Genomic DNA, 14187 nt, shown 5'->3' on the forward strand with positions numbered 1-14187 from the left:
GTGTGTTTCTAAACCCGCCATATCGGCTCAGTTGACTTTCAAAATCACGAAGTGAGTATCAAAATCCGCTTTATCCATTTTATTTATCGAAATTTCTTAATTATTGCCAGACATATATAGAAAAATAAATGCTTTTCGAAATTTTATTACTCCAATTCATTATATAAAAAATTGTAATGCAATTACTTATGTACGCTAGAGATGTGACAGTTTTTTGCGGTTTTCTCCAAATCAATGAAAGTTGATATAGCGGGTATAGAAATTACACGACTCAATTGCTCACTATAGCCGTGAACTCGTTATAGCCGTGATTAGGGCTGCCACCTCTACGGGTTTGCATGGTGCATGTCCGGGCTACGGGTTTAACATCGATATCTCCAGGTCAGACCGGGCGGTGGCAGCGAAGCGACAGGCGACCATCACGGTAACTGTCTGACTGAGTGAATGCACGATGAATTTTACGGTGCCAAAATAATGAGAAACAAAGTTTTTGGGCCTTCTGATCAGGATCAATTAAAAAAAAGAAGCCAATGAGGTTTACAGAAGAACTCTTGAATACATAAAGAAATATTATTATTTTGAGGATTCTGTGTTCAAAATCTTTTCCAAATTCGATCTAACAAGTGCAGTAAGTTACGAAGATACTGTGGAAGTTGTCGAATCACATGGTTTGAAAAATGTCAACGAAGATAAACTTTATGGCGAGACCCGAAAATTAAACCAAGTATTTCTTCAGTTCGTACAATCTAGTGATTCAACATTACTATGAGTTGATTTACGATGGGTTCAGTTATTCAAAGTCACCTCAACGTTCACTGAACTGTCAAAAATAATTGGAATTTTGTTTTCAATCCCTACAAGCAATGTTTTTGTTGAACGCGTCTTTTCTTTTATGGAAAATTTGTGGACAGACGAGCGAAACTGCTTGTCAGTGAACATGGTAAAGGCAGAGTTAATTGTGAAGATTAATTACAATATAAATTGCCAAGAGTTTTGAAGTTTTTGAAGAAACCTGAGCAAGAAAAGATGCTGAAACAATCCCTTCAGAATGAAAAAGATAGTTTTGAGTGTCAAGCTGGCCCAAGTCAGCTTAGCACTAACTAGGTCATTTATATTTTTAAAAAAACATTACCAATTGTTATTTAGTATGACCACAGACATAGGAATTAATAGACGAGAAGATAATGGCGAGGGGTAAAATCAACTGTTAAAGAACGAAGGGGGTAAAGCTGACTGTGATTCGTCAATAAATCAATCTGACAGTAAATAGGCATCTCGCATTATAATATCACCATTTACTTCTTAAAAGTAAAATCTGCTTTTGAATGAATAGACATTTTTACATGGGAGCGCAAATTACTCGCCACGTTATGAACAAATTTGCGAAGTCCAAACTCGGCAAAAAAATTCGGTTCTATTTTCAGAGTCGAATATTTCGTTTAAGTATTTAGTTAAGACACTTTTATAAATGTTCATAATTTCCATATTATACGATGTGAATATGCTTAAAATAAAGTAAAATAATGCTTATATATGGAATGTAATACGACAATTGGGTTTATTCTCTTTTTCACATGTATTTTTACAAGTTTTCATAGCACAAGTCAACATTTTGCCGTGTTATTTCGTAAAATGAACCGATGATGCCTCGACCATAGTTCGCACAAGAATGATGACGTCACGTTTTCAAATTTCACTTGAGGCCATACGCGAGCACAGCCGGCTCCAATGGAACCGGTATGGGGAGTGGGGATAATACGCTTTTAATCACTTAGGGCAGGTCTACTAATATTCATATGTCTATGAGTATGACCTTAATTGCCTTAATTAAATAATTCATACTAAAAAGTATTATTTTAATAAAATAAACTATATTTCTAAAATCTCCGGGTCTACTGTTTTTGAAAGGTGGCAACCCTAGCCGTGATCGTTGTAAACAAATTCGACTGTATATTTTTAGAACGATCCCTACAGATGTAAGTTATTTATATTTAGGACTAAAAAAACAGCACCTTATAATCATATGTAACGTTAAAAAATTGTGCAAGTTTGGATTGCCAGGGTAGTGCCCGATTATTGTTTTGTTGAAAGTTTTTCGGGTGGCTGCCCTGCGATCGGTTGTACGGAGCGGGCTAGAGAACGCGGGTAGAAAAAGGACCGGTGACAATACAAGGAAAAAACGAATGGAAGCGCGGTTTTTTTGCAGGACGAATCCGCGGCTCTGAGATTGGCCCGACAAATTTATACCAAAAAATTAAAAAGAGCACGCGGATACCATCAACCGATCCTTCGGAGAATGAAGAATACAGACTTTCCGTGTAAACTAACCAAACATAAAAAACAAACGTATTGACTCCTGCGCGAGATCAGCCTGTTCTTTGTTCGAGTGTTGTTGTTCGGTGAGATTAAAATATACAATCAGTTATTTGGATTATAAAATAGTTTTATTTGTGAGTGTTCTTGAAGTAAAATTCCTTGGAGACTACACTGGATTACCAAGCATGCTGTCGGGGTGACACAAAGATGAATCCTCATTGTCCCCGCGTAGCCTGCCAAACGTTCAATGGATGCTGGTTAATTGTAGATGGCCTCGCGCACTCCTTCCCACGAATCCTGTAGTCCTGCTCACCGCTGGCGGACTCTCCACACACCCTCAAGACAGGACAACATCATCAAGGTTCTTCAATGCTTTCACACATTCTGCCTTCCTTGCCTTAGCCCCACGTTGGGCGCCAATGTCACGTCTGATGAGCATGGACCCTTGTCAATCACCAGGGCTATGATGGAACAGGACGGCAGGTCTCTGCGAAATCCGTATGAGTTAGCTCCAGGTAGAGATTCGTGGGAAGGAGTGCGCGAGGCCATCTTCAATTAACCAGCATGGAGCATTCTGGAGTTTGGTACCTTCAAGTCAGTGAAAATCCTTCTGGCTGATAGTTTAAGCATTTTTACATCATTTAAATAATATTAAATTAATACGAGTATCACATATTCGTGACTTGGGTGTAATATTCGATGAAAACTTGTCATTCATTGAACACATCAACTATATAACTAATAATGCTTGGCTTCCTTTGCAGAACTTCAACTGATTTGAAGTCTATAGATTGTATGAGAACCCTCTATATTTCATTAGTCGGAAGTCAATTGGAGTATAATTCACCATTTTGATTCCCTTTATATAAAGTTCACTCCAATAATATAGAAAGAGTTCAGCACAATTTTCTTAAGTACGTAAATTTTAAGCTCAGAATTCCTATTGATTACTTTAATTATGTCAGTTTGATAAATCAATTGCATCTAATAACACTGTCTGACAGGAGAATTATTTCAGACCTGGTTGTGTTACACAGAGTCATTAACAACTTAATTGATAGTCCTGCCATCGTTGCCACTATTAAATTCCATGTGCCAACTAGGAATACAAGACAAAATATAACATTCTTCTGCAATACATACACGACCAACTATCGGACACACTCACTGACCAATATGATGCGTGATCTGGGCAACAAGTATGGGGGTGCTATTGAATTATTTATTGACTCAAGCATAATCTATACCAACACTTTGTCGAATCCTACAAATTAGAGTAGCGTTAGTAAATTAGTTTTAATGTTTTGTCTTATATGTAGTGTTGTTGAAATTTCTTTTTTACTTTATGTTACTCTTCGTTTTACTAATATTGCTTAATATAATCATTTCTTAATATTTTCTCATTATACTTGTAATCCATAGACATATGAATATTAGTAGACCTGCCCTAAGTGATTAAAAGCGTATTATCCCCACTCCCCATACCGGTTCCATTGGAGCCGGCTGTGCTCGCGTATGGCCTCAAGTGAAATTTGAAAACGTGACGTCATCATTCTTGTGCGAACTATGGTCGAGGCATCATCGGTTCATTTTACGAAATAACACGGCAAAATGTTGACTTGTGCTATGAAAACTTGTAAAAATAGATGTGAAAAAGAGAATAAACCCAATTGTCGTATTACATTCCATATATAAGCATTATTTTACTTTATTTTAAGCATATTCACATCATATAATTATGGATCAGTTGTAGAAACATGTCTGGACGCGAAACACAAAGCTGGTTGGTTGCTGGGAAGTAAATTATGAACATTTATAAAAGTGTCTTAATTAGTTAAGTTAAGTCTTAATTAATTAATAGTTAGACACTATTTAGATACTTAAACGAAATATTCGACTCTGAAAATAGAACCGAATTTTTTTCCCGAATTTGGACTTCGCAAATTTGTTCATAACGTGGCGAGTAATTTGCGCTCCCATGTAAAAATGTCTATTCATTCAAAAGCAGATTTTACTTTTAAGAAGTAAATGGTGATATTATAATGCGAGATGCCTATTTACTGTCAGATTGATTTATTGACGAATCACAGTCAGCTTCACTCCCTTCGTTCTTCAACAGTTGATTTTACCCCTCGCCATTATCTTCTCGTCTATTAATTCCTATGTCTGTGTTGTAATCACAATTTTACAATTGTGTACTTTACAATGGATTACATCTATTTACTGTCAGTATCTCCTGTGTAATACAGATATTCTCCTATGTACACTGCATCATGTATCACTTTTATGTAAAAGCCTTTTTAGGCGTATAAATAAATAAATAAATTTAAAAGAGTGTTATAGTTCAACGAATACCCATTAGGAAACATAAAAAATTATTTTGTATTCTTTCAATAGCTTGTACAAGAATATTAGTTGTAATGTGGGTTCCAGGTGAGAGAATTGTACTCAAGTTGACTTTTGACAAAGGCAATATAGTATAACAGTTTAATGCTCCTAATATTGTTTAAATTGCAGGTTAACCTAGTTATAAATCCCAACATTTGTAAACCCTCGAGTTGACTTCTGACAAAGCCAATATATAACAGTATAATGCTCTTAATATTGTTTAAATTTCAGGTTAACTTAGTTATAAATCCCAACATTTGTAAACCCTCGAGTTGACTTCTGACAAAGCCAATATATAACAGTTTAATGCTCTTAATTTTGTTTAAATTTCAGGTTAACTTAGTTATAAATCCCAACATTTGTAAACCCTCGAGTTGACTTCTGACAAAGCCAATATATAACAGTTTAATGCTCTTAATTTTGTTTAAATTTCAGGTTAACCTAGTTATAAATCCCAACATTTGTAACCCTCGTTACAATACCAACTCGTTAAGAGATTTAACATACACACAAAATATTGTTATAAATAATATTTTAAAATACTCACCGAAATAAACAGCCGAAGACAAAAAAAAACAAAATCCAAAAAAAAAACTATTTGGCACCACTAATGTCTCATTGTTCACTTGTTTTTGTTGAAACGCACACACAACTTTGCGCACGCTTGCAGCGCTGATAGCGGTACGCACGGATCAAGTTTCACCATCCTCCGAGTGTTCACATTATAACAGCGCGGCCGATTGTAGTCCTTGGGACACGCGACATAACTCGAGCGCTTTTCTACGCATGTTTACATCAAGCACGCACAGCGAATCTTCAACACTTTTTTACAATAGTTTGAAATTGAGTTTTCCATGGGTTCTGTTAATTACAATCAAAATTTTAGCATCTTTGAAAGAGAGTAAATTAATTACACATATATATATATTTAACTTCACACAGGATCCGCCGAGGGAAACAAATTGTGGGTGGTATCTTTGAGGAAAGGAAAAAGTGAACCTGGGACTTGAAGACACCCATGTTGCAGGAGGAGAAAATCCAGAGGACGGCCAAATAACCTAACACCGGACATGATGTTAAAAATATATAAAACATGTGTGCGACCTCTCCTGGAATATGCTTTCAAATATGGAGTCCTTACTTCGCAAAGGATATAAACCTGTTAGAGAGAGTACAGAGACAAAATACCAAGAGCTCTGAAAGATCTACGATACGAAGAAAGACTCAAGGAACTAAGATTACCAACCTTACAAGAAAGAAGAGAAAGGGGTGACTTGATCGAGACTTTTATCTGGACATTACAGTTGCCCTAGCATCCAACAAATCTTCAAATTACCAAAACGCCTTTTGCATCTAATCCTAGAAAACACTTCCTTGCAAATAGAGTAGTGGATGCTTGGAACAAACTCCCACAACATGTCATCGATGCAACAAATATAAATCAATTCAAAGCTCTATTGGATTCACATTTGGAGAGAAGAAAGGACTTAGTTCAAACTTAAAACAACTCAATTACTGGCAAACTTGTTGTCAAATCAGATATGAGCGCATCAGCAGAATGCTGCCTGCTCTGCACATAATAATAATAAATATCTTTCAATAGTTGAGCTGTTCTCAAAAAGTTGTAGACACTACCCGTTCTTATAAGACAAATTATAAATGATGGGCGCGCGTTTGGCGTGTTTCCGGACAATGCAACAGTACCGAAGGGACCAATGACGTTAGTTTCACGGAGCATATTCCATTGAAATACCAGTAGAACGAGGACAACATGATGCCTGTGCGCTAAAGATTGCAATCTGTTTGTTAAGAAAGTATCAATCTATCGCCCGTTTGTGCACAGAGTCGAGGGACTTCAGACCAGATGTGGCGACTAATTCAACAGCGGGGCTCACTTGTGATTTGAACAATGTCGGCAGGTTGTGCGGTTCTAGTACAGTACGACCAACTTCTGAGAGGCCAGACTCTGGCTTCGATGGAGTCCACGTGCCCGAGTTAAACACGCACCAGTAGGACTATAGCATCCCAAGATTGGTGCATGTTGTGAGACTAAAGAGGAGGATGACAAGTAGGTTCAGATGTGGTTACCAAACACGACTAAAACCTTTACGATAATAATAATTCTTAACCCCTACAGTGCCGAAAAGCGTCGTGGCGCTCATTGGTAGGTGTGTGGTAGCGCTCGTTTCGATAGTTCACTTTTGGCGCGCGTCAGAGACGGTCGTGTTCCCCCGTTCATATTTCAATTTTATTTCATTCATTATTGATGTTTTTATTTCAGAATGTCGAACACGAGTGAAAGTTCTGATATAGATGTTGAAATGACGGAACAATTTGAAAAGTGCGTTAGTAATTATGAGAGCGATAGCGGAACTGATATTGTGTTTCCCGTCAATGGGAGGTTGCGTGTTGTTAGTGACAGCAACGATAATGAGGATGACCTTGAAAATGTGACGCAATCAAGTACGCAATTCTTGGAACTACCGCCAAATGCTACGTTTGCAATACATTTTCTGTAATTTTGTAGTCAATAAATATGTAGAATTCAATTTCTGTGCTTTTATTATAATAGTTTGAAACCTTCTGAAGATAATGTTGAAAAAATTGTGAAAATTAGTGTATTGTAACAGAAATGGCAAGTGTGTTTCTTTTTTATATAAATTATCTATAAAAATGCACTTTTTTACTGGAATTTTCAGCGTATTTTGACAAAATATTTATGGCAATAAAAGGGTTAATAGCGGTCTTTCAACGCGGATAATACTTTGGATGAAAAATGTCCAGTTTGTGGACGATTGGACAATCGCATCGGATTCCCACCAAGGCATAGTGTCATCCATTATCGAACAAGCAATATTTTTCCGCTACTACGACAGCAATAGGAGAACTTCAAATACTGTCAAATTATTCGTAACCCGGAATTTTTTTTTTTAAATTCAATCGTAATATTACAAAATTCTTTCAGTTGTTAATCTTATCAGCAGATTATATAAATAATACCTTATTGTGTGCAAACGCCTTTCCAATACTTAAGCGATACAAAAAATATATTTATCAACGGATTGTTACAATATGTAACATGCCCGTCTTATCATCTAAATAAATAGTAGAATTAAAAAAAACATGATACAATTCAACTGATTAACTGAGGGGTGGCTTAGGTTTTCGGCGATAATGATCATATCTGAATAGTCAGGTATTTCCCAACCTTGCTCTCCCATCTCTTTCACTGATTGTGTAATCAAAATAGAATGACCAAAGTTATGGGATTTTGTTCTACATCAAAAATAACTACACTCGGCGTAACTAAAATCGCGCGTATTGCAAAAATCTTACGAGATTCACCTCCGGATAAAAGCACCAGCTCTTGAAACAGTTGGATAACACGTTGAACGTCAAAACAGTTTAGTTGTAGATCAACATCACACTATCGCATTCCTGATTGCAGTAGTGCCGCCACCCGAGTTTTCTAATGCTAATTATTCATGTGTGTCCTTTTCAACGTTCGGATCGGGAATGACCTACATCTGACATAAACTGCTCCTTTTATAACCCGGGAAGATGACACAAGTTATGGCACCTGTATATGCGCAAAAAAAAAATTAACTTCCCGGTGCTCGGAAAATTTGTATCATTTATGAAATGAAACTATTGTCTGATAAGAGGTGGTCATATGTACTTTCAATTGATATCAATGTTGTTTGGTTTATATATAATGTATAAATAGGGCTGTAAGCACCGTTTTTTTTCACCTAAGACAACTCAAGTCTGTCCGAAGAAATCTTCCTACAGAAGCAACAAAACTACTTATCAACTCTTGCGTAGTCTCACGTCTCGATTACTGCAACGGCATTTATGCCAGCCTTCTAAAATATCAAATTGACAAACTTCAATCAGTGTTTAATGCAGCAGCACGGCTCATATTACGATTACGATATATATTAATATATATATACGATATATATTAATATATATATACGATATATATTAATATATATTTGATTACGCTATCAGATAGGCGAATTATCTCCGACCTTGTTCTACTAAATAAAATTATTAATTATAGAATCGACAGCCCTGAAATTCTTGCCACAATAAAATTATTTGTACCTTCCAAAAATACGAGACAAAATTCCACCTTTTTCTGTGACAATTTCAAATCTAATTATCATGCGCACATATCGTTAAATCGAATACAAAATTTTGGTAATAAATTTGGTAATGTTGTTGATATATTTAGAGATTCCGTAGCAGTGCTTAAACGAAATCTACATAAACACTTTGCTGAAATGTATGACTTCTCCACTCCATAGTAAAAAACCCATTTTTTAGCTTCTGTTTTTTTCACTCTTTTCTTTTATGACTTTTTAACTTTAATATATATGTTTTAACTTTACAAATTAATATTGTAATTTAAATAACAATTCGAATATGATTTTAAGTCCCTATAAATGCTGATTAATTTCAATCCATTTATTTTTCTAAGTAAAAAAAAAAAAAAAAAACTGTTCTCCATAATGGTATTCTGTATTATTTGTAAAACATTTATGTACTACAGATATAATAACTATTTTATTTATATATGTACGTAAACTTTTAAATGTCGCATAGTTAATGTAATAACACTAATAACAATGTATGTAAAAGCCCAATGGGCGTTTAAATAAATAAATAAATAACCGGGGTTTATAAATATTCGCACATTTCAGAACACCTTCGTAACCTTCACTGGCTCAAGTGCCCTGAAAGAATCCAGTACAAACTGTGCTGGGTGGTGTTTAAATCCATCAATGAAATGGCCCCACCCTACATCTCTGAACTATGCGTCCCGGAAAACACTGGTCTGAGGCAGTCAACTCTTAGATCAGCAACATCATCAGCTGTAGGCAGACTGATAGAACCCAAGCGCAAGCCAAATACTAAGTTTGGTGATCGCGCTTTCGGAGTTTCTGGGCCGAAGGCTTGGAATAAACTCCCTCCGGAACGAAGATCCATAACAAGTCCAACAGAATTCAGGTCTAAACTAAAACCCTTAAATTAAATATACCATTCCTGAGAGAAATCCAGTCCAGTTATATCAAATTATGTCCTAAATCCTGAATCTAAATTTCGCTGATAAACAATGAGTTAATGTTAATTAAGTGTTAATCTCAAGTGACCTACCAGATAAGTATGGTACTGTATATTATCTCCATATATAGTTAGTAATAACATAGATCATTGTAGAAATGTATTATATACTTGTACAGCACCCTTGAGGTGATTTTGCACAAAAACGGCGCTATAAAAATCATCCAAATATTATTATTATTATTTTAAATGTATTTGGAATTTGCAGTTAATTTTTTTATATATGCCAGCGATTTGCGCGTCATTGTAAAAAGGACCAGTAATTCATAAGCAGACTTTATGTTCGAGTACCGAATGGTGATATTACAATGTAAGTTGCACGTATACTGTCTGATTCATTTATTGATAAATCACTGAAAGGGGGATGGTCAAGTCGTCTCCCGTGCTCCGTGCAACTTGGTTTGGTCCCCTTTCCCTGATTGGTTGGTCTAGTAAATTGAATATCTATTGTAAATCATACATTTTATTTCAAATAAGGAATTGTACAATTTATCCAAAAAAACGTCACTATCTCAATGACAATCAATTTTTTAAACATTTTGATGGATACCATGATATATGCGAATGCAAAAGACAGATAAACACTACGACTTCACACCTGAAAAAATAATCTAAAGCTAAACCATTAATTAAATTCATTTGGGAGGCGGGTTTGGGCACCGCCGCCCTGGGAACCATTTATTGGATAACCAACACGTCTGCCATAAGTCACCGCAAGTGGTTGACTATGGCCGGGGATTTAGCAGGGGTAACCTGGTTTGGTAGCTACAACCGGTCTCTGGACGTACTGATCCCTAGATTCTGCACAACCCTCATACCCTTTACCTTCCCAGAACTTCCTTCCATTAAATAAAGACCCTCCACACAGCATCCCAAAAGACGGAGTGTGGAGTTATTGTATAAAAAATGTTAAAAAAATTAATGCTGCCACTATATTGAAACGAAACGTAGAAACAAATTTACAGTCAGACGGAATGCTAAACGGTAGAATTCAAACAGGACTAAGCTACACTCAGACAATTATTTATTTTTTTACAAAATTTAAACGTTTTGAGACACATTATAAAATATTTCAAATTCTGAATAATAATAGCAGATATTATATCTTTTAAAAACTGTTGCATTTCAGAAATTTAAAAAATAACCTTTATTTGGTAGCCATCTCTGGTCCGGAGCCCCTAAATACCTGAAAAAAACCCTTGACTCTGTGCAGAAACGGGCGGTCCGTTTGATAGATTCCCCAATCTTAACAAACGGACTGCAATCTTTAGAGCACAGGCGTCAGGTAGGTATGCTGTCCTTGTTCTATCGGTATTACAATGGAAGATGCTCTGAGGAACTAGCGTCATTGATCCCTTCGGCACCGGTGCGTAGTCGGGATACACGCCAAACGCGCGCCCAACATTTGTACACGGTTGACATTTGTCACATGAGAACGGGTCGCTTCTACGATTCGTTCTTAAGTTCAACAGCTCGGCTGTGGAACGAACTGCCGGCCTCTGTGTTTCCTCCCTCCTACAACATGGGACTCTCCAAGACCCATATTCACTCCTTCCTCTCCACAAAAAGACCCTCCACACAGGATCCCCAAAGATGACATAGGCCCTGAGGGAAATTATTTTCTTTAGGGCCTCCTGTGTGGAGTTAATATTAAAAAAAAGTAAGAATGTGATACCGAGAACGCCAGGTTCCATTCTACTTCCATTGACCGCACTTTTGCTGTACTAGCGCGTGTACTAGCATGTATTATATATATAAACCTTCCGGAAGAAATTCTCTAAATGATATCATAATAAGATCATTGACTGTCTTGCCAGTGCAGACACAAAATATTGATTCAGCATATATTTGACTCCAAATATAAGAGGAAATTGGAACATGAAAACAATACTAGGTTCACAAAAAATGAAGGAACGCTTGTAACAAAACATAACAATGAATAAGGACAGCGAACCCTGGAATACAACGTGTCCAAAATATTCAACACGTTTATAAGCAATATAAAAAAATTGCAAATTACCTCAGATTCAGATATATGCTGAAAACATGGCTACTAAGCAGAGATACTCTGTATTAGTAATACTATTGGCATTATTTACATATGTAATATTGTAATTGAACATGAATATCTTGTTGAAAAACTGCTTAATTGCAGTTTAATGGGATTGTACTTTGAAGAACAATAAAAATAAATAAAATTGTGAAAACCCTATCAAAATCCATTGTGTTGTTTAACCTTTCCCTTACTGTGTAGTCAATACACATATCAAAATAAGTGATTTAATATCGGAAAAATATTAATATTCATAGCTAATCGCTTATGTTTATTATATTTTATATCAAAAGTGATAATAATTGTAATTTAATTGCTGAAAACATGAAAAAACCATCGGCAGATGATAAACAAACGTGCGAGGAGTCCACATCTAACGACGGTCCGCGACCAACTGGCTGGCGGCTAGCACACACACAGCTATGCGGTCGTAGGTATCGATGGTCTAAATAAAAATACAACTGCGGACGTATGGATTTCTCATGTTCCCGCATAGCGAACTAAAGCGTGACATCTCATTTCTTCACACACTCTTCGCGTAGCGCTGTCACATGGTTGATTGTATTGGTGTATTTGTTTCCAATTTTTAACAAAAATCTCTGATTTTTAATTGAATTTGATAACTATGTAAAATATAATTTTTTAATTCAGAGCATAAATGTATAACAGAGGAATACCTAAAATCTGAACTGAGAATTTATTATATTTATAGAGTTATTAAAGTTATTAGAAGTAATGTGTAGTAAAAACACACCACAGATAAGGAAAGTTAACCAAGCTCACAAAAGTCAGACAGCAACTTTACTAAACTATGCAGAGATTTAAAATGCCAATGCTATCTGCAAAATTAGAAATGTTGAAAACTTAAAACAGGTTTTAAGTCAAACATTAATAAAAGAAATGTACCTATCAACTCTAAGTATTCTGACCAATAATTTATACAAAATGAATCATGTCTGTAGATTTTTCTACCAAGCTGTATGTTAATGTGAGAGATGACATCATCTTTATACGTAAGTATTTGTTAATATTGTTATCATCCTTACACAGTATTGTTCAGTTTTGGGAACAGCTCTTACGGTCTCATACAAATCCTTGTCTTCCTTACCTGTTAGAAAGAGTTGACACCATGCTTTATATTCAAACTAGCTTAAGTGTACCCAGCGTTGCTTGACTTTTCTCTACTTTCTACAAATATAATATGCATGTATTATATATATAAACCTTCCGGAAGAAATTCTCTACATGATAGTAAAAACCCATCAAATTTCGTTGTGTATTTTAGAAGAACTAAGCGCACAAACAGACAGACGCGGATAGACACTTTATTTTATACTATTTAGAGATATAGAAGTTAACCATAGAATAATTAAAATGTACACCTCAATAAAACCAAAGGTTCTGACCGCAATTTGAGAAAATATTATGAAATATAGTAAATTTTTTGAAATAACTTGATCAGTAAAACCTCAAATTGTAATATTTATTTATTAAAGCTTACTTGCCGGGGCGCGACAAGAGTCGTGGGTTCGAGTCCTAGGTGTGACTTTTAATTCAGTGTTTAGATAAAAAAAAAAAACGGTGACCGGGTATGTCATCAAAATGACAATATAAAGTCATGAAAAGTGAAGAAAAAAACTAGGTTAAATAGGTTACATAGGTAACTATTAAACCTAGTTTTCGTTTCATCTCTTTTAATGACTCTATATCACTTTTTAAAGGTGTGTTGAATTTTCATTTTGATGAAATATCATGGAACCACAAAAAATGTAGGATGGATGAGTCGATTTTAGAACTTTTTAATGTTTAACTAACTAACTAACCATAACGCCTTTTCCGCAGGGGTAGGCAGAGAGGACGGACCGCCAAACAACTCGGTCACACCACACACTACTTGCCTCATTCACATTCATACATCGTCTCGTACATACTCTTCTATTATTCTGACTCTTGACATGGCCCGACTCAAGTATCTGATTCACTTGATCGTGCCATGTCTTCCTCGGGCGTCCCCGACTTCTGCTACCGTTTGATTTCAATAATAAAATTTGAATTCATATTAGTCACCTTACCCTGATCTGGGTACCAGGACATAAAGGTATTGAGGGCAACGAGCGGGCTGACGAACTAGCAAGGAAAGGGGCGAAAGCACCACTTGTAGGATCCAAGCCGGCCGTAGGAGTAGCAGCTTGCCACACCAAAATACATATTGAAAGGTGGCTCAAATCCCGGCACTGGGAGGAATGGGAGAGGGCACCCGGAATGAGGCAATACAAAGTACTCATAAACGGACCAGACCC

The 14187-nt window shown here is 36.0% G+C and overlaps 1 protein-coding gene across 2 annotated transcripts in view; it reads right to left on the bottom strand.

Moving 5' to 3' along the window:
- The window catches only part of Slik (Sterile20-like kinase), a 116848-nt gene that overhangs the window by 98065 nt on the left and 4596 nt on the right, over positions 1-14187 (bottom strand). For both annotated transcript variants that reach the window (XM_089643846.1, XM_089643845.1), the window contains exon 2: positions 5252-5565. The gene's annotated coding sequence lies outside the window, so the exon portion shown is untranslated. The remainder of the gene's footprint in view (positions 1-5251; positions 5566-14187) is intronic.

Source organism: Hesperophylax consimilis, chromosome 20 (genome assembly GCF_061612785.1).
Source record: "Hesperophylax consimilis isolate HC1 chromosome 20, BYU_Hcon_1.0, whole genome shotgun sequence".
Classification (NCBI taxonomy): Eukaryota; Metazoa; Arthropoda; class Insecta; order Trichoptera; family Limnephilidae; genus Hesperophylax; species Hesperophylax consimilis.